The 23,128-nt window shown below is 50.1% G+C and overlaps 40 non-coding genes across 40 annotated transcripts; all 40 read left to right on the top strand.

Annotated features, from left to right (window-relative positions):
* Positions 1 to 188: 188 nt before the first annotated feature.
* On the top strand, positions 189 to 260 carry Trnat-cgu. The gene has a single exon. It is a non-coding gene; the product is annotated as a tRNA-Thr (tRNA).
* A 333-nt stretch (positions 261 to 593) lies between these two features.
* On the top strand, positions 594 to 667 carry Trnan-guu. Its single transcript has one exon. It is a non-coding gene; the product is annotated as a tRNA-Asn (tRNA).
* A 689-nt stretch (positions 668 to 1,356) lies between these two features.
* Positions 1,357 to 1,428, top strand: Trnat-cgu. The gene has a single exon. It is a non-coding gene; the product is annotated as a tRNA-Thr (tRNA).
* Positions 1,429 to 1,761: 333 nt separating this feature from the next.
* Positions 1,762 to 1,835, top strand: Trnan-guu. Its single transcript has one exon. It is a non-coding gene; the product is annotated as a tRNA-Asn (tRNA).
* A 689-nt stretch (positions 1,836 to 2,524) lies between these two features.
* Trnaa-cgc lies at positions 2,525 to 2,596 on the top strand. The gene has a single exon. It is a non-coding gene; the product is annotated as a tRNA-Ala (tRNA).
* A 333-nt stretch (positions 2,597 to 2,929) lies between these two features.
* Trnan-guu lies at positions 2,930 to 3,003 on the top strand. Its single transcript has one exon. It is a non-coding gene; the product is annotated as a tRNA-Asn (tRNA).
* A 689-nt stretch (positions 3,004 to 3,692) lies between these two features.
* Trnat-cgu lies at positions 3,693 to 3,764 on the top strand. Its single transcript has one exon. It is a non-coding gene; the product is annotated as a tRNA-Thr (tRNA).
* A 333-nt stretch (positions 3,765 to 4,097) lies between these two features.
* Trnan-guu lies at positions 4,098 to 4,171 on the top strand. The gene has a single exon. It is a non-coding gene; the product is annotated as a tRNA-Asn (tRNA).
* Positions 4,172 to 4,860: 689 nt separating this feature from the next.
* Positions 4,861 to 4,932, top strand: Trnaa-cgc. Its single transcript has one exon. It is a non-coding gene; the product is annotated as a tRNA-Ala (tRNA).
* A 333-nt stretch (positions 4,933 to 5,265) lies between these two features.
* Trnan-guu lies at positions 5,266 to 5,339 on the top strand. Its single transcript has one exon. It is a non-coding gene; the product is annotated as a tRNA-Asn (tRNA).
* A 689-nt stretch (positions 5,340 to 6,028) lies between these two features.
* On the top strand, positions 6,029 to 6,100 carry Trnar-ccu. The gene has a single exon. It is a non-coding gene; the product is annotated as a tRNA-Arg (tRNA).
* Positions 6,101 to 6,433: 333 nt separating this feature from the next.
* Positions 6,434 to 6,507, top strand: Trnan-guu. Its single transcript has one exon. It is a non-coding gene; the product is annotated as a tRNA-Asn (tRNA).
* Positions 6,508 to 7,196: 689 nt separating this feature from the next.
* Positions 7,197 to 7,268, top strand: Trnat-cgu. The gene has a single exon. It is a non-coding gene; the product is annotated as a tRNA-Thr (tRNA).
* A 333-nt stretch (positions 7,269 to 7,601) lies between these two features.
* Positions 7,602 to 7,675, top strand: Trnan-auu. The gene has a single exon. It is a non-coding gene; the product is annotated as a tRNA-Asn (tRNA).
* Positions 7,676 to 8,364: 689 nt separating this feature from the next.
* Positions 8,365 to 8,436, top strand: Trnat-cgu. The gene has a single exon. It is a non-coding gene; the product is annotated as a tRNA-Thr (tRNA).
* A 333-nt stretch (positions 8,437 to 8,769) lies between these two features.
* On the top strand, positions 8,770 to 8,843 carry Trnan-guu. The gene has a single exon. It is a non-coding gene; the product is annotated as a tRNA-Asn (tRNA).
* Positions 8,844 to 9,532: 689 nt separating this feature from the next.
* Trnat-cgu lies at positions 9,533 to 9,604 on the top strand. The gene has a single exon. It is a non-coding gene; the product is annotated as a tRNA-Thr (tRNA).
* A 333-nt stretch (positions 9,605 to 9,937) lies between these two features.
* Trnan-guu lies at positions 9,938 to 10,011 on the top strand. The gene has a single exon. It is a non-coding gene; the product is annotated as a tRNA-Asn (tRNA).
* Positions 10,012 to 10,700: 689 nt separating this feature from the next.
* Trnaa-cgc lies at positions 10,701 to 10,772 on the top strand. The gene has a single exon. It is a non-coding gene; the product is annotated as a tRNA-Ala (tRNA).
* A 333-nt stretch (positions 10,773 to 11,105) lies between these two features.
* Positions 11,106 to 11,179, top strand: Trnan-guu. Its single transcript has one exon. It is a non-coding gene; the product is annotated as a tRNA-Asn (tRNA).
* A 689-nt stretch (positions 11,180 to 11,868) lies between these two features.
* On the top strand, positions 11,869 to 11,940 carry Trnar-ccu. The gene has a single exon. It is a non-coding gene; the product is annotated as a tRNA-Arg (tRNA).
* A 333-nt stretch (positions 11,941 to 12,273) lies between these two features.
* Positions 12,274 to 12,347, top strand: Trnan-guu. Its single transcript has one exon. It is a non-coding gene; the product is annotated as a tRNA-Asn (tRNA).
* Positions 12,348 to 13,036: 689 nt separating this feature from the next.
* Trnat-cgu lies at positions 13,037 to 13,108 on the top strand. Its single transcript has one exon. It is a non-coding gene; the product is annotated as a tRNA-Thr (tRNA).
* Positions 13,109 to 13,441: 333 nt separating this feature from the next.
* Positions 13,442 to 13,515, top strand: Trnan-auu. The gene has a single exon. It is a non-coding gene; the product is annotated as a tRNA-Asn (tRNA).
* A 689-nt stretch (positions 13,516 to 14,204) lies between these two features.
* Trnat-cgu lies at positions 14,205 to 14,276 on the top strand. Its single transcript has one exon. It is a non-coding gene; the product is annotated as a tRNA-Thr (tRNA).
* A 333-nt stretch (positions 14,277 to 14,609) lies between these two features.
* Trnan-guu lies at positions 14,610 to 14,683 on the top strand. The gene has a single exon. It is a non-coding gene; the product is annotated as a tRNA-Asn (tRNA).
* A 689-nt stretch (positions 14,684 to 15,372) lies between these two features.
* On the top strand, positions 15,373 to 15,444 carry Trnat-cgu. Its single transcript has one exon. It is a non-coding gene; the product is annotated as a tRNA-Thr (tRNA).
* Positions 15,445 to 15,777: 333 nt separating this feature from the next.
* On the top strand, positions 15,778 to 15,851 carry Trnan-guu. The gene has a single exon. It is a non-coding gene; the product is annotated as a tRNA-Asn (tRNA).
* Positions 15,852 to 16,540: 689 nt separating this feature from the next.
* Trnar-ccu lies at positions 16,541 to 16,612 on the top strand. Its single transcript has one exon. It is a non-coding gene; the product is annotated as a tRNA-Arg (tRNA).
* A 333-nt stretch (positions 16,613 to 16,945) lies between these two features.
* On the top strand, positions 16,946 to 17,019 carry Trnan-guu. The gene has a single exon. It is a non-coding gene; the product is annotated as a tRNA-Asn (tRNA).
* A 689-nt stretch (positions 17,020 to 17,708) lies between these two features.
* Positions 17,709 to 17,780, top strand: Trnat-cgu. The gene has a single exon. It is a non-coding gene; the product is annotated as a tRNA-Thr (tRNA).
* Positions 17,781 to 18,113: 333 nt separating this feature from the next.
* Positions 18,114 to 18,187, top strand: Trnan-guu. Its single transcript has one exon. It is a non-coding gene; the product is annotated as a tRNA-Asn (tRNA).
* Positions 18,188 to 18,876: 689 nt separating this feature from the next.
* Positions 18,877 to 18,948, top strand: Trnat-cgu. The gene has a single exon. It is a non-coding gene; the product is annotated as a tRNA-Thr (tRNA).
* Positions 18,949 to 19,281: 333 nt separating this feature from the next.
* Trnan-guu lies at positions 19,282 to 19,355 on the top strand. Its single transcript has one exon. It is a non-coding gene; the product is annotated as a tRNA-Asn (tRNA).
* A 689-nt stretch (positions 19,356 to 20,044) lies between these two features.
* Positions 20,045 to 20,116, top strand: Trnat-cgu. The gene has a single exon. It is a non-coding gene; the product is annotated as a tRNA-Thr (tRNA).
* A 333-nt stretch (positions 20,117 to 20,449) lies between these two features.
* Positions 20,450 to 20,523, top strand: Trnan-guu. Its single transcript has one exon. It is a non-coding gene; the product is annotated as a tRNA-Asn (tRNA).
* A 689-nt stretch (positions 20,524 to 21,212) lies between these two features.
* On the top strand, positions 21,213 to 21,284 carry Trnar-ccu. The gene has a single exon. It is a non-coding gene; the product is annotated as a tRNA-Arg (tRNA).
* Positions 21,285 to 21,617: 333 nt separating this feature from the next.
* Positions 21,618 to 21,691, top strand: Trnan-guu. Its single transcript has one exon. It is a non-coding gene; the product is annotated as a tRNA-Asn (tRNA).
* A 689-nt stretch (positions 21,692 to 22,380) lies between these two features.
* Positions 22,381 to 22,452, top strand: Trnar-ccu. Its single transcript has one exon. It is a non-coding gene; the product is annotated as a tRNA-Arg (tRNA).
* A 333-nt stretch (positions 22,453 to 22,785) lies between these two features.
* Trnan-guu lies at positions 22,786 to 22,859 on the top strand. The gene has a single exon. It is a non-coding gene; the product is annotated as a tRNA-Asn (tRNA).
* Positions 22,860 to 23,128: the final 269 nt, after the last annotated feature.

Here is a 23,128-nt window from a genome sequence, read left to right as displayed (position 1 = left end):
ACCGCTAACTTTTGGTGGGCCGACGCTCGTCGTCGATCGTAAGGGCGAAACATTCAAGAGATTTGGAAAACGGCAATGTGGACACCCCCAGCAGCAGCTGTGTGCCAAATCCGATATCTGGTCGAGGGCTGCAAGATTCAGTATGATGAAGTAACAATTTGGGGATAGCTCACAAACGCTAAGCTGCCGCCTTCTTAGCTCAGTGGTAGAGCACTGGTCTCGTAAACCAGGGGTCGTGAGTTCGAACCTCACAGAAGGCATTCATTTTTTAAACCTTCCTGCAAGGAGCGGAGCTATCTCGAGCAGCATCTAACACATGGCAGTACACTGAATGAAAGGGATGTTCTACAACCTATGACAAGTATTCTACTGGCCTCAGAGGTTTTCTGAATGCATAGGCAGAACATTGGTTTGTATGCATTTTGTAGTATAATGTCATGCTTGGCGATGTCATTCGTTTACGAGCCTCGCTACAGTGTGCATGCACGTTATCCATGTGAAGAGGCGTAAGCAAATGCTACCATTCTGCGAGATTCCTGCAGAAGGTATACGAATTGCGTTGATATACAGAGCACAAGGGAGCCAAAGTCAAGGCCTCCGTGGCGCAATCGGCTAGCGCGTTCGGCTGTTAACCGAAAGGTTGGTGGTTCGAGCCCACCCGGGGGCGAAATCGTTTTAACCGGCACCGAGGTGAGGGCATACGTCAACTTTGTTAGAGATACACAGCTAGTGTGACAATTTGGCTGCGTTTGAGTGATGCCACAGAGCCTTATACACATTCAGCCAAGTGACACTGTAGGTAAAAACATGGCCCTACACAGACGTTCTGCTGTTTTCCTTTTTATTCGTCATGTGTGACACTGCAGTAGAGGGACGCCCGCTACAAAAGACGTATTCTTTACATTCAATTTCAGCATATACGTCGCGAGTGCCATATGACAGGGCCTGTCTCTCGATGTCGATTTGTATTTGGTGTGTCTTAAGTGTCGGTCTGCAGTAGGCCGCTGTTGGCCGAGCGACGTGCAGTCGCCTTACATGAAGCCCCATGGGCAACGCCAGTGCCACTGTGGACAACAGCGCACTGTAGCCAGAGAGAGGAGCCGAAAGGCGCATTTCGCAGTCGAGCCACGCTATCCCACAAGCTGTGCACTAGGTCAGGATTGTGCAGACCGCTAACTTTTGGTGGGCCGACGCTCGTCGTCGATCGTAAGGGCGAAACATTCAAGAGATTTGGAAAACGGCAATGTGGACACCCCCAGCAGCAGCTGTGTGCCAAATCCGATATCTGGTCGAGGGCTGCAAGATTCAGTATGATGAAGTAACAATTTGGGGATAGCTCACAAACGCTAAGCTGCCGCCTTCTTAGCTCAGTGGTAGAGCACTGGTCTCGTAAACCAGGGGTCGTGAGTTCGAACCTCACAGAAGGCATTCATTTTTTAAACCTTCCTGCAAGGAGCGGAGCTATCTCGAGCAGCATCTAACACATGGCAGTACACTGAATGAAAGGGATGTTCTACAACCTATGACAAGTATTCTACTGGCCTCAGAGGTTTTCTGAATGCATAGGCAGAACATTGGTTTGTATGCATTTTGTAGTATAATGTCATGCTTGGCGATGTCATTCGTTTACGAGCCTCGCTACAGTGTGCATGCACGTTATCCATGTGAAGAGGCGTAAGCAAATGCTACCATTCTGCGAGATTCCTGCAGAAGGTATACGAATTGCGTTGATATACAGAGCACAAGGGAGCCAAAGTCAAGGCCTCCGTGGCGCAATCGGCTAGCGCGTTCGGCTGTTAACCGAAAGGTTGGTGGTTCGAGCCCACCCGGGGGCGAAATCGTTTTAACCGGCACCGAGGTGAGGGCATACGTCAACTTTGTTAGAGATACACAGCTAGTGTGACAATTTGGCTGCGTTTGAGTGATGCCACAGAGCCTTATACACATTCAGCCAAGTGACACTGTAGGTAAAAACATGGCCCTACACAGACGTTCTGCTGTTTTCCTTTTTATTCGTCATGTGTGACACTGCAGTAGAGGGACGCCCGCTACAAAAGACGTATTCTTTACATTCAATTTCAGCATATACGTCGCGAGTGCCATATGACAGGGCCTGTCTCTCGATGTCGATTTGTATTTGGTGTGTCTTAAGTGTCGGTCTGCAGTAGGCCGCTGTTGGCCGAGCGACGTGCAGTCGCCTTACATGAAGCCCCATGGGCAACGCCAGTGCCACTGTGGACAACAGCGCACTGTAGCCAGAGAGAGGGGCCGAAAGGCGCATTTCGCAGTCGAGCCACGCTATCCCACAAGCTGTGCACTAGGTCAGGATTGTGCAGACCGCTAACTTTTGGTGGGCCGACGCTCGTCGTCGATCGTAAGGGCGAAACATTCAAGAGATTTGGAAAACGGCAATGTGGACACCCCCAGCAGCAGCTGTGTGCCAAATCCGATATCTGGTCGAGGGCTGCAAGATTCAGTATGATGAAGTAACAATTTGGGGATAGCTCACAAACGCTAAGCTGCCGCCTTCTTAGCTCAGTGGTAGAGCACTGGTCTCGCAAACCAGGGGTCGTGAGTTCCAACCTCACAGAAGGCATTCATTTTTTAAACCTTCCTGCAAGGAGCGGAGCTATCTCGAGCAGCATCTAACACATGGCAGTACACTGAATGAAAGGGATGTTCTACAACCTATGACAAGTATTCTACTGGCCTCAGAGGTTTTCTGAATGCATAGGCAGAACATTGGTTTGTATGCATATTGTAGTATAATGTCATGCTTGGCGATGTCATTCGTTTACGAGCCTCGCTACAGTGTGCATGCACGTTATCCATGTGAAGAGGCGTAAGCAAATGCTACCATTCTGCGAGATTCCTGCAGAAGGTATACGAATTGCGTTGATATACAGAGCACAAGGGAGCCAAAGTCAAGGCCTCCGTGGCGCAATCGGCTAGCGCGTTCGGCTGTTAACCGAAAGGTTGGTGGTTCGAGCCCACCCGGGGGCGAAATCGTTTTAACCGGCACCGAGGTGAGGGCATACGTCAACTTTGTTAGAGATACACAGCTAGTGTGACAATTTGGCTGCGTTTGAGTGATGCCACAGAGCCTTATACACATTCAGCCAAGTGACACTGTAGGTAAAAACATGGCCCTACACAGACGTTCTGCTGTTTTCCTTTTTATTCGTCATGTGTGACACTGCAGTAGAGGGACGCCCGCTACAAAAGACGTATTCTTTACATTCAATTTCAGCATATACGTCGCGAGTGCCATATGACAGGGCCTGTCTCTCGATGTCGATTTGTATTTGGTGTGTCTTAAGTGTCGGTCTGCAGTAGGCCGCTGTTGGCCGAGCGACGTGCAGTCGCCTTACATGAAGCCCCATGGGCAACGCCAGTGCCACTGTGGACAACAGCGCACTGTAGCCAGAGAGAGGAGCCGAAAGGCGCATTTCGCAGTCGAGCCACGCTATCCCACAAGCTGTGCACTAGGTCAGGATTGTGCAGACCGCTAACTTTTGGTGGGCCGACGCTCGTCGTCGATCGTAAGGGCGAAACATTCAAGAGATTTGGAAAACGGCAATGTGGACACCCCCAGCAGCAGCTGTGTGCCAAATCCGATATCTGGTCGAGGGCTGCAAGATTCAGTATGATGAAGTAACAATTTGGGGATAGCTCACAAACGCTAAGCTGCCGCCTTCTTAGCTCAGTGGTAGAGCACTGGTCTCGTAAACCAGGGGTCGTGAGTTCGAACCTCACAGAAGGCATTCATTTTTTAAACCTTCCTGCAAGGAGCGGAGCTATCTCGAGCAGCATCTAACACATGGCAGTACACTGAATGAAAGGGATGTTCTACAACCTATGACAAGTATTCTACTGGCCTCAGAGGTTTTCTGAATGCATAGGCAGAACATTGGTTTGTATGCATTTTGTAGTATAATGTCATGCTTGGCGATGTCATTCGTTTACGAGCCTCGCTACAGTGTGCATGCACGTTATCCATGTGAAGAGGCGTAAGCAAATGCTACCATTCTGCGAGATTCCTGCAGAAGGTATACGAATTGCGTTGATATACAGAGCACAAGGGAGCCAAAGTCAAGGCCTCCGTGGCGCAATCGGCTAGCGCGTTCGGCTGTTAACCGAAAGGTTGGTGGTTCGAGCCCACCCGGGGGCGAAATCGTTTTAACCGGCACCGAGGTGAGGGCATACGTCAACTTTGTTAGAGATACACAGCTAGTGTGACAATTTGGCTGCGTTTGAGTGATGCCACAGAGCCTTATACACATTCAGCCAAGTGACACTGTAGGTAAAAACATGGCCCTACACAGACGTTCTGCTGTTTTCCTTTTTATTCGTCATGTGTGACACTGCAGTAGAGGGACGCCCGCTACAAAAGACGTATTCTTTACATTCAATTTCAGCATATACGTCGCGAGTGCCATATGACAGGGCCTGTCTCTCGATGTCGATTTGTATTTGGTGTGTCTTAAGTGTCGGTCTGCAGTAGGCCGCTGTTGGCCGAGCGACGTGCAGTCGCCTTACATGAAGCCCCATGGGCAACGCCAGTGCCACTGTGGACAACAGCGCACTGTAGCCAGAGAGAGGAGCCGAAAGGCGCATTTCGCAGTCGAGCCACGCTATCCCACAAGCTGTGCACTAGGTCAGGATTGTGCAGACCGCTAACTTTTGGTGGGCCGACGCTCGTCGTCGATCGTAAGGGCGAAACATTCAAGAGATTTGGAAAACGGCAATGTGGACACCCCCAGCAGCAGCTGTGTGCCAAATCCGATATCTGGTCGAGGGCTGCAAGATTCAGTATGATGAAGTAACAATTTGGGGATAGCTCACAAACGCTAAGCTGCCGCCTTCTTAGCTCAGTGGTAGAGCACTGGTCTCGCAAACCAGGGGTCGTGAGTTCGAACCTCACAGAAGGCATTCATTTTTTAAACCTTCCTGCAAGGAGCGGAGCTATCTCGAGCAGCATCTAACACATGGCAGTACACTGAATGAAAGGGATGTTCTACAACCTATGACAAGTATTCTACTGGCCTCAGAGGTTTTCTGAATGCATAGGCAGAACATTGGTTTGTATGCATATTGTAGTATAATGTCATGCTTGGCGATGTCATTCGTTTACGAGCCTCGCTACAGTGTGCATGCACGTTATCCATGTGAAGAGGCGTAAGCAAATGCTACCATTCTGCGAGATTCCTGCAGAAGGTATACGAATTGCGTTGATATACAGAGCACAAGGGAGCCAAAGTCAAGGCCTCCGTGGCGCAATCGGCTAGCGCGTTCGGCTGTTAACCGAAAGGTTGGTGGTTCGAGCCCACCCGGGGGCGAAATCGTTTTAACCGGCACCGAGGTGAGGGCATACGTCAACTTTGTTAGAGATACACAGCTAGTGTGACAATTTGGCTGCGTTTGAGTGATGCCACAGAGCCTTATACACATTCAGCCAAGTGACACTGTAGGTAAAAACATGGCCCTACACAGACGTTCTGCTGTTTTCCTTTTTATTCGTCATGTGTGACACTGCAGTAGAGGGACGCCCGCTACAAAAGACGTATTCTTTACATTCAATTTCAGCATATACGTCGCGAGTGCCATATGACAGGGCCTGTCTCTCGATGTCGATTTGTATTTGGTGTGTCTTAAGTGTCGGTCTGCAGTAGGCCGCTGTTGGCCGAGCGTCGTGCAGTCGCCTTACATGAAGCCCCATGGGCAACGCCAGTGCCACTGTGGACAACAGCGCACTGTAGCCAGAGAGAGGAGCCGAAAGGCGCATTTCGCAGTCGAGCCACGCTATCCCACAAGCTGTGCACTAGGTCAGGATTGTGCAGACCGCTAACTTTTGGTGGGCCGACGCTCGTCGTCGATCGTAAGGGCGAAACATTCAAGAGATTTGGAAAACGGCAATGTGGACACCCCCAGCAGCAGCTGTGTGCCAAATCCGATATCTGGTCGAGGGCTGCAAGATTCAGTATGATGAAGTAACAATTTGGGGATAGCTCACAAACGCTAAGCTGCCGCCTTCTTAGCTCAGTGGTAGAGCACTGGTCTCCTAAACCAGGGGTCGTGAGTTCGAACCTCACAGAAGGCATTCGTTTTTTAAACCTTCCTGCAAGGAGCGGAGCTATCTCGAGCTGCATCTAACACATGGCATTACACTGAATGAATGGGATGTTCTACAACCTATGACAAGTATTCTACTGGCCTCAGAGGTTTTCTGAATGCATAGGCAGAACATTGGTTTGTATGCATTTTGTAGTATAATGTCATGCTTGGCGATGTCATTCGTTTACGAGCCTCGCTACAGTGTGCATGCACGTTATCCATGTGAAGAGGCGTAAGCAAATGCTACCATTCTGCGAGATTCCTGCAGAAGGTATACGAATTGCGTTGATATACAGAGCACAAGGGAGCCAAGGTCAAGGCCTCCGTGGCGCAATCGGCTAGCGCGTTCGGCTGTTAACCGAAAGGTTGGTGGTTCGAGCCCACCCGGGGGCGAAATCGTTTTAACCGGCACCGAGGTGAGGGCATACGTCAACTTTGTTAGAGATACACAGCTAGTGTGACAATTTGGCTGCGTTTGAGTGATGCCACGGAGCCTTATACACATTCAGCCAAGTGACACTGTAGGTAAAAACATGGCCCTACACAGACGTTCTGCTGTTTTCCTTTTTATTCGTCATGTGTGACACTGCAGTAGAGGGACGCCCGCTACAAAAGACGTATTCTTTACATTCAATTTCAGCATATACGTCGCGAGTGCCATATGACAGGGCCTGTCTCTCGATGTCGATTTGTATTTGGTGTGTCTTAAGTGTCGGTCTGCAGTAGGCCGCTGTTGGCCGAGCGACGTGCAGTCGCCTTACATGAAGCCCCATGGGCAACGCCAGTGCCACTGTGGACAACAGCGCACTGTAGCCAGAGAGAGGAGCCGAAAGGCGCATTTCGCAGTCGAGCCACGCTATCCCACAAGCTGTGCACTAGGTCAGGATTGTGCAGACCGCTAACTTTTGGTGGGCCGACGCTCGTCGTCGATCGTAAGGGCGAAACATTCAAGAGATTTGGAAAACGGCAATGTGGACACCCCCAGCAGCAGCTGTTTGCCAAATCCGATATCTGGTCGAGGGCTGCAAGATTCAGTATGATGAAGTAACAATTTGGGGATAGCTCACAAACGCTAAGCTGCCGCCTTCTTAGCTCAGTGGTAGAGCACTGGTCTCGTAAACCAGGGGTCGTGAGTTCGAACCTCACAGAAGGCATTCATTTTTTAAACCTTCCTGCAAGGAGCGGAGCTATCTCGAGCAGCATCTAACACATGGCAGTACACTGAATGAAAGGGATGTTCTACAACCTATGACAAGTATTCTACTGGCCTCAGAGGTTTTCTGAATGCATAGGCAGAACATTGGTTTGTATGCATTTTGTAGTATAATGTCATGCTTGGCGATGTCATTCGTTTACGAGCCTCGCTACAGTGTGCATGCACGTTATCCATGTGAAGAGGCGTAAGCAAATGCTACCATTCTGCGAGATTCCTGCAGAAGGTATACGAATTGCGTTGATATACAGAGCACAAGGGAGCCAAAGTCAAGGCCTCCGTGGCGCAATCGGCTAGCGCGTTCGGCTATTAACCGAAAGGTTGGTGGTTCGAGCCCACCCGGGGGCGAAATCGTTTTAACCGGCACCGAGGTGAGGGCATACGTCAACTTTGTTAGAGATACACAGCTAGTGTGACAATTTGGCTGCGTTTGAGTGATGCCACAGAGCCTTATACACATTCAGCCAAGTGACACTGTAGGTAAAAACATGGCCCTACACAGACGTTCTGCTGTTTTCCTTTTTATTCGTCATGTGTGACACTGCAGTAGAGGGACGCCCGCTACAAAAGACGTATTCTTTACATTCAATTTCAGCATATACGTCGCGAGTGCCATATGACAGGGCCTGTCTCTCGATGTCGATTTGTATTTGGTGTGTCTTAAGTGTCGGTCTGCAGTAGGCCGCTGTTGGCCGAGCGACGTGCAGTCGCCTTACATGAAGCCCCATGGGCAACGCCAGTGCCACTGTGGACAACAGCGCACTGTAGCCAGAGAGAGGAGCCGAAAGGCGCATTTCGCAGTCGAGCCACGCTATCCCACAAGCTGTGCACTAGGTCAGGATTGTGCAGACCGCTAACTTTTGGTGGGCCGACGCTCGTCGTCGATCGTAAGGGCGAAACATTCAAGAGATTTGGAAAACGGCAATGTGGACACCCCCAGCAGCAGCTGTGTGCCAAATCCGATATCTGGTCGAGGGCTGCAAGATTCAGTATGATGAAGTAACAATTTGGGGATAGCTCACAAACGCTAAGCTGCCGCCTTCTTAGCTCAGTGGTAGAGCACTGGTCTCGTAAACCAGGGGTCGTGAGTTCGAACCTCACAGAAGGCATTCATTTTTTAAACCTTCCTGCAAGGAGCGGAGCTATCTCGAGCAGCATCTAACACATGGCAGTACACTGAATGAAAGGGATGTTCTACAACCTATGACAAGTATTCTACTGGCCTCAGAGGTTTTCTGAATGCATAGGCAGAACATTGGTTTGTATGCATTTTGTAGTATAATGTCATGCTTGGCGATGTCATTCGTTTACGAGCCTCGCTACAGTGTGCATGCACGTTATCCATGTGAAGAGGCGTAAGCAAATGCTACCATTCTGCGAGATTCCTGCAGAAGGTATACGAATTGCGTTGATATACAGAGCACAAGGGAGCCAAAGTCAAGGCCTCCGTGGCGCAATCGGCTAGCGCGTTCGGCTGTTAACCGAAAGGTTGGTGGTTCGAGCCCACCCGGGGGCGAAATCGTTTTAACCGGCACCGAGGTGAGGGCATACGTCAACTTTGTTAGAGATACACAGCTAGTGTGACAATTTGGCTGCGTTTGAGTGATGCCACAGAGCCTTATACACATTCAGCCAAGTGACACTGTAGGTAAAAACATGGCCCTACACAGACGTTCTGCTGTTTTCCTTTTTATTCGTCATGTGTGACACTGCAGTAGAGGGACGCCCGCTACAAAAGACGTATTCTTTACATTCAATTTCAGCATATACGTCGCGAGTGCCATATGACAGGGCCTGTCTCTCGATGTCGATTTGTATTTGGTGTGTCTTAAGTGTCGGTCTGCAGTAGGCCGCTGTTGGCCGAGCGACGTGCAGTCGCCTTACATGAAGCCCCATGGGCAACGCCAGTGCCACTGTGGACAACAGCGCACTGTAGCCAGAGAGAGGAGCCGAAAGGCGCATTTCGCAGTCGAGCCACGCTATCCCACAAGCTGTGCACTAGGTCAGGATTGTGCAGACCGCTAACTTTTGGTGGGCCGACGCTCGTCGTCGATCGTAAGGGCGAAACATTCAAGAGATTTGGAAAACGGCAATGTGGACACCCCCAGCAGCAGCTGTGTGCCAAATCCGATATCTGGTCGAGGGCTGCAAGATTCAGTATGATGAAGTAACAATTTGGGGATAGCTCACAAACGCTAAGCTGCCGCCTTCTTAGCTCAGTGGTAGAGCACTGGTCTCGTAAACCAGGGGTCGTGAGTTCGAACCTCACAGAAGGCATTCATTTTTTAAACCTTCCTGCAAGGAGCGGAGCTATCTCGAGCAGCATCTAACACATGGCAGTACACTGAATGAAAGGGATGTTCTACAACCTATGACAAGTATTCTACTGGCCTCAGAGGTTTTCTGAATGCATAGGCAGAACATTGGTTTGTATGCATTTTGTAGTATAATGTCATGCTTGGCGATGTCATTCGTTTACGAGCCTCGCTACAGTGTGCATGCACGTTATCCATGTGAAGAGGCGTAAGCAAATGCTACCATTCTGCGAGATTCCTGCAGAAGGTATACGAATTGCGTTGATATACAGAGCACAAGGGAGCCAAAGTCAAGGCCTCCGTGGCGCAATCGGCTAGCGCGTTCGGCTGTTAACCGAAAGGTTGGTGGTTCGAGCCCACCCGGGGGCGAAATCGTTTTAACCGGCACCGAGGTGAGGGCATACGTCAACTTTGTTAGAGATACACAGCTAGTGTGACAATTTGGCTGCGTTTGAGTGATGCCACAGAGCCTTATACACATTCAGCCAAGTGACACTGTAGGTAAAAACATGGCCCTACACAGACGTTCTGCTGTTTTCCTTTTTATTCGTCATGTGTGACACTGCAGTAGAGGGACGCCCGCTACAAAAGACGTATTCTTTACATTCAATTTCAGCATATACGTCGCGAGTGCCATATGACAGGGCCTGTCTCTCGATGTCGATTTGTATTTGGTGTGTCTTAAGTGTCGGTCTGCAGTAGGCCGCTGTTGGCCGAGCGACGTGCAGTCGCCTTACATGAAGCCCCATGGGCAACGCCAGTGCCACTGTGGACAACAGCGCACTGTAGCCAGAGAGAGGAGCCGAAAGGCGCATTTCGCAGTCGAGCCACGCTATCCCACAAGCTGTGCACTAGGTCAGGATTGTGCAGACCGCTAACTTTTGGTGGGCCGACGCTCGTCGTCGATCGTAAGGGCGAAACATTCAAGAGATTTGGAAAACGGCAATGTGGACACCCCCAGCAGCAGCTGTGTGCCAAATCCGATATCTGGTCGAGGGCTGCAAGATTCAGTATGATGAAGTAACAATTTGGGGATAGCTCACAAACGCTAAGCTGCCGCCTTCTTAGCTCAGTGGTAGAGCACTGGTCTCGCAAACCAGGGGTCGTGAGTTCGAACCTCACAGAAGGCATTCATTTTTTAAACCTTCCTGCAAGGAGCGGAGCTATCTCGAGCAGCATCTAACACATGGCAGTACACTGAATGAAAGGGATGTTCTACAACCTATGACAAGTATTCTACTGGCCTCAGAGGTTTTCTGAATGCATAGGCAGAACATTGGTTTGTATGCATATTGTAGTATAATGTCATGCTTGGCGATGTCATTCGTTTACGAGCCTCGCTACAGTGTGCATGCACGTTATCCATGTGAAGAGGCGTAAGCAAATGCTACCATTCTGCGAGATTCCTGCAGAAGGTATACGAATTGCGTTGATATACAGAGCACAAGGGAGCCAAAGTCAAGGCCTCCGTGGCGCAATCGGCTAGCGCGTTCGGCTGTTAACCGAAAGGTTGGTGGTTCGAGCCCACCCGGGGGCGAAATCGTTTTAACCGGCACCGAGGTGAGGGCATACGTCAACTTTGTTAGAGATACACAGCTAGTGTGACAATTTGGCTGCGTTTGAGTGATGCCACAGAGCCTTATACACATTCAGCCAAGTGACACTGTAGGTAAAAACATGGCCCTACACAGACGTTCTGCTGTTTTCCTTTTTATTCGTCATGTGTGACACTGCAGTAGAGGGACGCCCGCTACAAAAGACGTATTCTTTACATTCAATTTCAGCATATACGTCGCGAGTGCCATATGACAGGGCCTGTCTCTCGATGTCGATTTGTATTTGGTGTGTCTTAAGTGTCGGTCTGCAGTAGGCCGCTGTTGGCCGAGCGTCGTGCAGTCGCCTTACATGAAGCCCCATGGGCAACGCCAGTGCCACTGTGGACAACAGCGCACTGTAGCCAGAGAGAGGAGCCGAAAGGCGCATTTCGCAGTCGAGCCACGCTATCCCACAAGCTGTGCACTAGGTCAGGATTGTGCAGACCGCTAACTTTTGGTGGGCCGACGCTCGTCGTCGATCGTAAGGGCGAAACATTCAAGAGATTTGGAAAACGGCAATGTGGACACCCCCAGCAGCAGCTGTGTGCCAAATCCGATATCTGGTCGAGGGCTGCAAGATTCAGTATGATGAAGTAACAATTTGGGGATAGCTCACAAACGCTAAGCTGCCGCCTTCTTAGCTCAGTGGTAGAGCACTGGTCTCCTAAACCAGGGGTCGTGAGTTCGAACCTCACAGAAGGCATTCGTTTTTTAAACCTTCCTGCAAGGAGCGGAGCTATCTCGAGCTGCATCTAACACATGGCATTACACTGAATGAATGGGATGTTCTACAACCTATGACAAGTATTCTACTGGCCTCAGAGGTTTTCTGAATGCATAGGCAGAACATTGGTTTGTATGCATTTTGTAGTATAATGTCATGCTTGGCGATGTCATTCGTTTACGAGCCTCGCTACAGTGTGCATGCACGTTATCCATGTGAAGAGGCGTAAGCAAATGCTACCATTCTGCGAGATTCCTGCAGAAGGTATACGAATTGCGTTGATATACAGAGCACAAGGGAGCCAAGGTCAAGGCCTCCGTGGCGCAATCGGCTAGCGCGTTCGGCTGTTAACCGAAAGGTTGGTGGTTCGAGCCCACCCGGGGGCGAAATCGTTTTAACCGGCACCGAGGTGAGGGCATACGTCAACTTTGTTAGAGATACACAGCTAGTGTGACAATTTGGCTGCGTTTGAGTGATGCCACGGAGCCTTATACACATTCAGCCAAGTGACACTGTAGGTAAAAACATGGCCCTACACAGACGTTCTGCTGTTTTCCTTTTTATTCGTCATGTGTGACACTGCAGTAGAGGGACGCCCGCTACAAAAGACGTATTCTTTACATTCAATTTCAGCATATACGTCGCGAGTGCCATATGACAGGGCCTGTCTCTCGATGTCGATTTGTATTTGGTGTGTCTTAAGTGTCGGTCTGCAGTAGGCCGCTGTTGGCCGAGCGACGTGCAGTCGCCTTACATGAAGCCCCATGGGCAACGCCAGTGCCACTGTGGACAACAGCGCACTGTAGCCAGAGAGAGGAGCCGAAAGGCGCATTTCGCAGTCGAGCCACGCTATCCCACAAGCTGTGCACTAGGTCAGGATTGTGCAGACCGCTAACTTTTGGTGGGCCGACGCTCGTCGTCGATCGTAAGGGCGAAACATTCAAGAGATTTGGAAAACGGCAATGTGGACACCCCCAGCAGCAGCTGTTTGCCAAATCCGATATCTGGTCGAGGGCTGCAAGATTCAGTATGATGAAGTAACAATTTGGGGATAGCTCACAAACGCTAAGCTGCCGCCTTCTTAGCTCAGTGGTAGAGCACTGGTCTCGTAAACCAGGGGTCGTGAGTTCGAACCTCACAGAAGGCATTCATTTTTTAAACCTTCCTGCAAGGAGCGGAGCTATCTCGAGCAGCATCTAACACATGGCAGTACACTGAATGAAAGGGATGTTCTACAACCTATGACAAGTATTCTACTGGCCTCAGAGGTTTTCTGAATGCATAGGCAGAACATTGGTTTGTATGCATTTTGTAGTATAATGTCATGCTTGGCGATGTCATTCGTTTACGAGCCTCGCTACAGTGTGCATGCACGTTATCCATGTGAAGAGGCGTAAGCAAATGCTACCATTCTGCGAGATTCCTGCAGAAGGTATACGAATTGCGTTGATATACAGAGCACAAGGGAGCCAAAGTCAAGGCCTCCGTGGCGCAATCGGCTAGCGCGTTCGGCTATTAACCGAAAGGTTGGTGGTTCGAGCCCACCCGGGGGCGAAATCGTTTTAACCGGCACCGAGGTGAGGGCATACGTCAACTTTGTTAGAGATACACAGCTAGTGTGACAATTTGGCTGCGTTTGAGTGATGCCACAGAGCCTTATACACATTCAGCCAAGTGACACTGTAGGTAAAAACATGGCCCTACACAGACGTTCTGCTGTTTTCCTTTTTATTCGTCATGTGTGACACTGCAGTAGAGGGACGCCCGCTACAAAAGACGTATTCTTTACATTCAATTTCAGCATATACGTCGCGAGTGCCATATGACAGGGCCTGTCTCTCGATGTCGATTTGTATTTGGTGTGTCTTAAGTGTCGGTCTGCAGTAGGCCGCTGTTGGCCGAGCGACGTGCAGTCGCCTTACATGAAGCCCCATGGGCAACGCCAGTGCCACTGTGGACAACAGCGCACTGTAGCCAGAGAGAGGAGCCGAAAGGCGCATTTCGCAGTCGAGCCACGCTATCCCACAAGCTGTGCACTAGGTCAGGATTGTGCAGACCGCTAACTTTTGGTGGGCCGACGCTCGTCGTCGATCGTAAGGGCGAAACATTCAAGAGATTTGGAAAACGGCAATGTGGACACCCCCAGCAGCAGCTGTGTGCCAAATCCGATATCTGGTCGAGGGCTGCAAGATTCAGTATGATGAAGTAACAATTTGGGGATAGCTCACAAACGCTAAGCTGCCGCCTTCTTAGCTCAGTGGTAGAGCACTGGTCTCGTAAACCAGGGGTCGTGAGTTCGAACCTCACAGAAGGCATTCATTTTTTAAACCTTCCTGCAAGGAGCGGAGCTATCTCGAGCAGCATCTAACACATGGCAGTACACTGAATGAAAGGGATGTTCTACAACCTATGACAAGTATTCTACTGGCCTCAGAGGTTTTCTGAATGCATAGGCAGAACATTGGTTTGTATGCATTTTGTAGTATAATGTCATGCTTGGCGATGTCATTCGTTTACGAGCCTCGCTACAGTGTGCATGCACGTTATCCATGTGAAGAGGCGTAAGCAAATGCTACCATTCTGCGAGATTCCTGCAGAAGGTATACGAATTGCGTTGATATACAGAGCACAAGGGAGCCAAAGTCAAGGCATCCGTGGCGCAATCGGCTAGCGCGTTCGGCTGTTAACCGAAAGGTTGGTGGTTCGAGCCCACCCGGGGGCGAAATCGTTTTAACCGGCACCGAGGTGAGGGCATACGTCAACTTTGTTAGAGATACACAGCTAGTGTGACAATTTGGCTGCGTTTGAGTGATGCCACAGAGCCTTATACACATTCAGCCAAGTGACACTGTAGGTAAAAACATGGCCCTACACAGACGTTCTGCTGTTTTCCTTTTTATTCGTCATGTGTGACACTGCAGTAGAGGGACGCCCGCTACAAAAGACGTATTCTTTACATTCAATTTCAGCATATACGTCGCGAGTGCCATATGACAGGGCCTGTCTCTCGATGTCGATTTGTATTTGGTGTGTCTTAAGTGTCGGTCTGCAGTAGGCCGCTGTTGGCCGAGCGACGTGCAGTCGCCTTACATGAAGCCCCATGGGCAACGCCAGTGCCACTGTGGACAACAGCGCACTGTAGCCAGAGAGAGGAGCCGAAAGGCGCATTTCGCAGTCGAGCCACGCTATCCCACAAGCTGTGCACTAGGTCAGGATTGTGCAGACCGCTAACTTTTGGTGGGCCGACGCTCGTCGTCGATCGTAAGGGCGAAACATTCAAGAGATTTGGAAAACGGCAATGTGGACACCCCCAGCAGCAGCTGTGTGCCAAATCCGATATCTGGTCGAGGGCTGCAAGATTCAGTATGATGAAGTAACAATTTGGGGATAGCTCACAAACGCTAAGCTGCCGCCTTCTTAGCTCAGTGGTAGAGCACTGGTCTCGTAAACCAGGGGTCGTGAGTTCGAACCTCACAGAAGGCATTCATTTTTTAAACCTTCCTGCAAGGAGCGGAGCTATCTCGAGCAGCATCTAACACATGGCAGTACACTGAATGAAAGGGATGTTCTACAACCTATGACAAGTATTCTACTGGCCTCAGAGGTTTTCTGAATGCATAGGCAGAACATTGGTTTGTATGCATTTTGTAGTATAATGTCATGCTTGGCGATGTCATTCGTTTACGAGCCTCGCTACAGTGTGCATGCACGTTATCCATGTGAAGAGGCGTAAGCAAATGCTACCATTCTGCGAGATTCCTGCAGAAGGTATACGAATTGCGTTGATATACAGAGCACAAGGGAGCCAAAGTCAAGGCCTCCGTGGCGCAATCGGCTAGCGCGTTCGGCTGTTAACCGAAAGGTTGGTGGTTCGAGCCCACCCGGGGGCGAAATCGTTTTAACCGGCACCGAGGTGAGGGCATACGTCAACTTTGTTAGAGATACACAGCTAGTGTGACAATTTGGCTGCGTTTGAGTGATGCCACAGAGCCTTATACACATTCAGCCAAGTGACACTGTAGGTAAAAACATGGCCCTACACAGACGTTCTGCTGTTTTCCTTTTTATTCGTCATGTGTGACACTGCAGTAGAGGGACGCCCGCTACAAAAGACGTATTCTTTACATTCAATTTCAGCATATACGTCGCGAGTGCCATATGACAGGGCCTGTCTCTCGATGTCGATTTGTATTTGGTGTGTCTTAAGTGTCGGTCTGCAGTAGGCCGCTGTTGGCCGAGCGACGTGCAGTCGCCTTACATGAAGCCCCATGGGCAACGCCAGTGCCACTGTGGACAACAGCGCACTGTAGCCAGAGAGAGGAGCCGAAAGGCGCATTTCGCAGTCGAGCCACGCTATCCCACAAGCTGTGCACTAGGTCAGGATTGTGCAGACCGCTAACTTTTGGTGGGCCGACGCTCGTCGTCGATCGTAAGGGCGAAACATTCAAGAGATTTGGAAAACGGCAATGTGGACACCCCCAGCAGCAGCTGTGTGCCAAATCCGATATCTGGTCGAGGGCTGCAAGATTCAGTATGATGAAGTAACAATTTGGGGATAGCTCACAAACGCTAAGCTGCCGCCTTCTTAGCTCAGTGGTAGAGCACTGGTCTCCTAAACCAGGGGTCGTGAGTTCGAACCTCACAGAAGGCATTCGTTTTTTAAACCTTCCTGCAAGGAGCGGAGCTATCTCGAGCTGCATCTAACACATGGCAGTACACTGAATGAATGGGATGTTCTACAACCTATGACAAGTATTCTACTGGCCTCAGAGGTTTTCTGAATGCATAGGCAGAACATTGGTTTGTATGCATTTTGTAGTATAATGTCATGCTTGGCGATGTCATTCGTTTACGAGCCTCGCTACAGTGTGCATGCACGTTATCCATGTGAAGAGGCGTAAGCAAATGCTACCATTCTGCGAGATTCCTGCAGAAGGTATACGAATTGCGTTGATATACAGAGCACAAGGGAGCCAAGGTCAAGGCCTCCGTGGCGCAATCGGCTAGCGCGTTCGGCTGTTAACCGAAAGGTTGGTGGTTCGAGCCCACCCGGGGGCGAAATCGTTTTAACCGGCACCGAGGTGAGGGCATACGTCAACTTTGTTAGAGATACACAGCTAGTGTGACAATTTGGCTGCGTTTGAGTGATGCCACGGAGCCTTATACACATTCAGCCAAGTGACACTGTAGGTAAAAACATGGCCCTACACAGACGTTCTGCTGTTTTCCTTTTTATTCGTCATGTGTGACACTGCAGTAGAGGGACGCCCGCTACAAAAGACGTATTCTTTACATTCAATTTCAGCATATACGTCGCGAGTGCCATATGACAGGGCCTGTCTCTCGATGTCGATTTGTATTTGGTGTGTCTTAAGTGTCGGTCTGCAGTAGGCCGCTGTTGGCCGAGCGACGTGCAGTCGCCTTACATGAAGCCCCATGGGCAACGCCAGTGCCACTGTGGACAACAGCGCACTGTAGCCAGAGAGAGGAGCCGAAAGGCGCATTTCGCAGTCGAGCCACGCTATCCCACAAGCTGTGCACTAGGTCAGGATTGTGCAGACCGCTAACTTTTGGTGGGCCGACGCTCGTCGTCGATCGTAAGGGCGAAACATTCAAGAGATTTGGAAAACGGCAATGTGGACACCCCCAGCAGCAGCTGTTTGCCAAATCCGATATCTGGTCGTGGGCTGCAAGATTCAGTATGATGAAGTAACAATTTGGGGATAGCTCACAAACGCTAAGCTGCCGCCTTCTTAGCTCAGTGGTAGAGCACTGGTCTCGTAAACCAGGGGTCGTGAGTTCGAACCTCACAGAAGGCATTCATTTTTTAAACCTTCCTGCAAGGAGCGGAGCTATCTCGAGCAGCATCTAACACATGGCAGTACACTGAATGAAAGGGATGTTCTACAACCTATGACAAGTATTCTACTGGCCTCAGAGGTTTTCTGAATGCATAGGCAGAACATTGGTTTGTATGCATTTTGTAGTATAATGTCATGCTTGGCGATGTCATTCGTTTACGAGCCTCGCTACAGTGTGCATGCACGTTATCCATGTGAAGAGGCGTAAGCAAATGCTACCATTCTGCGAGATTCCTGCAGAAGGTATACGAATTGCGTTGATATACAGAGCACAAGGGAGCCAAAGTCAAGGCCTCCGTGGCGCAATCGGCTAGCGCGTTCGGCTGTTAACCGAAAGGTTGGTGGTTCGAGCCCACCCGGGGGCGAAATCGTTTTAACCGGCACCGAGGTGAGGGCATACGTCAACTTTGTTAGAGATACACAGCTAGTGTGACAATTTGGCTGCGTTTGAGTGATGCCACAGAGCCTTATACACATTCAGCCAAGTGACACTGTAGGTAAAAACATGGCCCTACACAGACGTTCTGCTGTTTTCCTTTTTATTCGTCATGTGTGACACTGCAGTAGAGGGACGCCCGCTACAAAAGACGTATTCTTTACATTCAATTTCAGCATATACGTCGCGAGTGCCATATGACAGGGCCTGTCTCTCGATGTCGATTTGTATTTGGTGTGTCTTAAGTGTCGGTCTGCAGTAGGCCGCTGTTGGCCGAGCGACGTGCAGTCGCCTTACATGAAGCCCCATGGGCAACGCCAGTGCCACTGTGGACAACAGCGCACTGTAGCCAGAGAGAGGAGCCGAAAGGCGCATTTCGCAGTCGAGCCACGCTATCCCACAAGCTGTGCACTAGGTCAGGATTGTGCAGACCGCTAACTTTTGGTGGGCCGACGCTCGTCGTCGATCGTAAGGGCGAAACATTCAAGAGATTTGGAAAACGGCAATGTGGACACCCCCAGCAGCAGCTGTGTGCCAAATCCGATATCTGGTCGAGGGCTGCAAGATTCAGTATGATGAAGTAACAATTTGGGGATAGCTCACAAACGCTAAGCTGCCGCCTTCTTAGCTCAGTGGTAGAGCACTGGTCTCGTAAACCAGGGGTCGTGAGTTCGAACCTCACAGAAGGCATTCATTTTTTAAACCTTCCTGCAAGGAGCGGAGCTATCTCGAGCAGCATCTAACACATGGCAGTACACTGAATGAAAGGGATGTTCTACAACCTATGACAAGTATTCTACTGGCCTCAGAGGTTTTCTGAATGCATAGGCAGAACATTGGTTTGTATGCATTTTGTAGTATAATGTCATGCTTGGCGATGTCATTCGTTTACGAGCCTCGCTACAGTGTGCATGCACGTTATCCATGTGAAGAGGCGTAAGCAAATGCTACCATTCTGCGAGATTCCTGCAGAAGGTATACGAATTGCGTTGATATACAGAGCACAAGGGAGCCAAAGTCAAGGCCTCCGTGGCGCAATCGGCTAGCGCGTTCGGCTGTTAACCGAAAGGTTGGTGGTTCGAGCCCACCCGGGGGCGAAATCGTTTTAACCGGCACCGAGGTGAGGGCATACGTCAACTTTGTTAGAGATACACAGCTAGTGTGACAATTTGGCTGCGTTTGAGTGATGCCACAGAGCCTTATACACATTCAGCCAAGTGACACTGTAGGTAAAAACATGGCCCTACACAGACGTTCTGCTGTTTTCCTTTTTATTCGTCATGTGTGACACTGCAGTAGAGGGACGCCCGCTACAAAAGACGTATTCTTTACATTCAATTTCAGCATATACGTCGCGAGTGCCATATGACAGGGCCTGTCTCTCGATGTCGATTTGTATTTGGTGTGTCTTAAGTGTCGGTCTGCAGTAGGCCGCTGTTGGCCGAGCGACGTGCAGTCGCCTTACATGAAGCCCCATGGGCAACGCCAGTGCCACTGTGGACAACAGCGCACTGTAGCCAGAGAGAGGAGCCGAAAGGCGCATTTCGCAGTCGAGCCACGCTATCCCACAAGCTGTGCACTAGGTCAGGATTGTGCAGACCGCTAACTTTTGGTGGGCCGACGCTCGTCGTCGATCGTAAGGGCGAAACATTCAAGAGATTTGGAAAACGGCAATGTGGACACCCCCAGCAGCAGCTGTGTGCCAAATCCGATATCTGGTCGAGGGCTGCAAGATTCAGTATGATGAAGTAACAATTTGGGGATAGCTCACAAACGCTAAGCTGCCGCCTTCTTAGCTCAGTGGTAGAGCACTGGTCTCGTAAACCAGGGGTCGTGAGTTCGAACCTCACAGAAGGCATTCATTTTTTAAACCTTCCTGCAAGGAGCGGAGCTATCTCGAGCAGCATCTAACACATGGCAGTACACTGAATGAAAGGGATGTTCTACAACCTATGACAAGTATTCTACTGGCCTCAGAGGTTTTCTGAATGCATAGGCAGAACATTGGTTTGTATGCATTTTGTAGTATAATGTCATGCTTGGCGATGTCATTCGTTTACGAGCCTCGCTACAGTGTGCATGCACGTTATCCATGTGAAGAGGCGTAAGCAAATGCTACCATTCTGCGAGATTCCTGCAGAAGGTATACGAATTGCGTTGATATACAGAGCACAAGGGAGCCAAAGTCAAGGCCTCCGTGGCGCAATCGGCTAGCGCGTTCGGCTGTTAACCGAAAGGTTGGTGGTTCGAGCCCACCCGGGGGCGAAATCGTTTTAACCGGCACCGAGGTGAGGGCATACGTCAACTTTGTTAGAGATACACAGCTAGTGTGACAATTTGGCTGCGTTTGAGTGATGCCACAGAGCCTTATACACATTCAGCCAAGTGACACTGTAGGTAAAAACATGGCCCTACACAGACGTTCTGCTGTTTTCCTTTTTATTCGTCATGTGTGACACTGCAGTAGAGGGACGCCCGCTACAAAAGACGTATTCTTTACATTCAATTTCAGCATATACGTCGCGAGTGCCATATGACAGGGCCTGTCTCTCGATGTCGATTTGTATTTGGTGTGTCTTAAGTGTCGGTCTGCAGTAGGCCGCTGTTGGCCGAGCGACGTGCAGTCGCCTTACATGAAGCCCCATGGGCAACGCCAGTGCCACTGTGGACAACAGCGCACTGTAGCCAGAGAGAGGAGCCGAAAGGCGCATTTCGCAGTCGAGCCACGCCATCCCACAAGCTGTGCACTAGGTCAGGATTGTGCAGACCGCTAACTTTTGGTGGGCCGACGCTCGTCGTCGATCGTAAGGGCGAAACATTCAAGAGATTTGGAAAACGGCAATGTGGACACCCCCAGCAGCAGCTGTGTGCCAAATCCGATATCTGGTCGAGGGCTGCAAGATTCAGTATGATGAAGTAACAATTTGGGGATAGCTCACAAACGCTAAGCTGCCGCCTTCTTAGCTCAGTGGTAGAGCACTGGTCTCCTAAACCAGGGGTCGTGAGTTCGAACCTCACAGAAGGCATTCGTTTTTTAAACCTTCCTGCAAGGAGCGGAGCTATCTCGAGCTGCATCTAACACATGGCAGTACACTGAATGAATGGGATGTTCTACAACCTATGACAAGTATTCTACTGGCCTCAGAGGTTTTCTGAATGCATAGGCAGAACATTGGTTTGTATGCATTTTGTAGTATAATGTCATGCTTGGCGATGTCATTCGTTTACGAGCCTCGCTACAGTGTGCATGCACGTTATCCATGTGAAGAGGCGTAAGCAAATGCTACCATTCTGCGAGATTCCTGCAGAAGGTATACGAATTGCGTTGATATACAGAGCACAAGGGAGCCAAGGTCAAGGCCTCCGTGGCGCAATCGGCTAGCGCGTTCGGCTGTTAACCGAAAGGTTGGTGGTTCGAGCCCACCCGGGGGCGAAATCGTTTTAACCGGCACCGAGGTGAGGGCATACGTCAACTTTGTTAGAGATACACAGCTAGTGTGACAATTTGGCTGCGTTTGAGTGATGCCACGGAGCCTTATACACATTCAGCCAAGTGACACTGTAGGTAAAAACATGGCCCTACACAGACGTTCTGCTGTTTTCCTTTTTATTCGTCATGTGTGACACTGCAGTAGAGGGACGCCCGCTACAAAAGACGTATTCTTTACATTCAATTTCAGCATATACGTCGCGAGTGCCATATGACAGGGCCTGTCTCTCGATGTCGATTTGTATTTGGTGTGTCTTAAGTGTCGGTCTGCAGTAGGCCGCTGTTGGCCGAGCGACGTGCAGTCGCCTTACATGAAGCCCCATGGGCAACGCCAGTGCCACTGTGGACAACAGCGCACTGTAGCCAGAGAGAGGAGCCGAAAGGCGCATTTCGCAGTCGAGCCACGCTATCCCACAAGCTGTGCACTAGGTCAGGATTGTGCAGACCGCTAACTTTTGGTGGGCCGACGCTCGTCGTCGATCGTAAGGGCGAAACATTCAAGAGATTTGGAAAACGGCAATGTGGACACCCCCAGCAGCAGCTGTGTGCCAAATCCGATATCTGGTCGAGGGCTGCAAGATTCAGTATGATGAAGTAACAATTTGGGGATAGCTCACAAACGCTAAGCTGCCGCCTTCTTAGCTCAGTGGTAGAGCACTGGTCTCCTAAACCAGGGGTCGTGAGTTCGAACCTCACAGAAGGCATTCGTTTTTTAAACCTTCCTGCAAGGAGCGGAGCTATCTCGAGCTGCATCTAACACATGGCAGTACACTGAATGAATGGGATGTTCTACAACCTATGACAAGTATTCTACTGGCCTCAGAGGTTTTCTGAATGCATAGGCAGAACATTGGTTTGTATGCATTTTGTAGTATAATGTCATGCTTGGCGATGTCATTCGTTTACGAGCCTCGCTACAGTGTGCATGCACGTTATCCATGTGAAGAGGCGTAAGCAAATGCTACCATTCTGCGAGATTCCTGCAGAAGGTATACGAATTGCGTTGATATACAGAGCACAAGGGAGCCAAGGTCAAGGCCTCCGTGGCGCAATCGGCTAGCGCGTTCGGCTGTTAACCGAAAGGTTGGTGGTTCGAGCCCACCCGGGGGCGAAATCGTTTTAACCGGCACCGAGGTGAGGGCATACGTCAACTTTGTTAGAGATACACAGCTAGTGTGACAATTTGGCTGCGTTTGAGTGATGCCACGGAGCCTTATACACATTCAGCCAAGTGACACTGTAGGTAAAAACATGGCCCTACACAGACGTTCTGCTGTTTTCCTTTTTATTCGTCATGTGTGACACTGCAGTAGAGGGACGCCCGCTACAAAAGACGTATTCTTTACATTCAATTTCAGCATATACGTCGCGAGTGCCATA

Source organism: Schistocerca americana, chromosome 5 (assembly GCF_021461395.2).
Source record: "Schistocerca americana isolate TAMUIC-IGC-003095 chromosome 5, iqSchAmer2.1, whole genome shotgun sequence".
Lineage (NCBI taxonomy): Eukaryota > Metazoa > Arthropoda > Insecta > Orthoptera > Acrididae > Schistocerca > Schistocerca americana.
The sequence above is the reverse complement of the archived record's forward strand: the minus strand, read 5'-3'. Positions and strand labels throughout refer to the sequence as shown.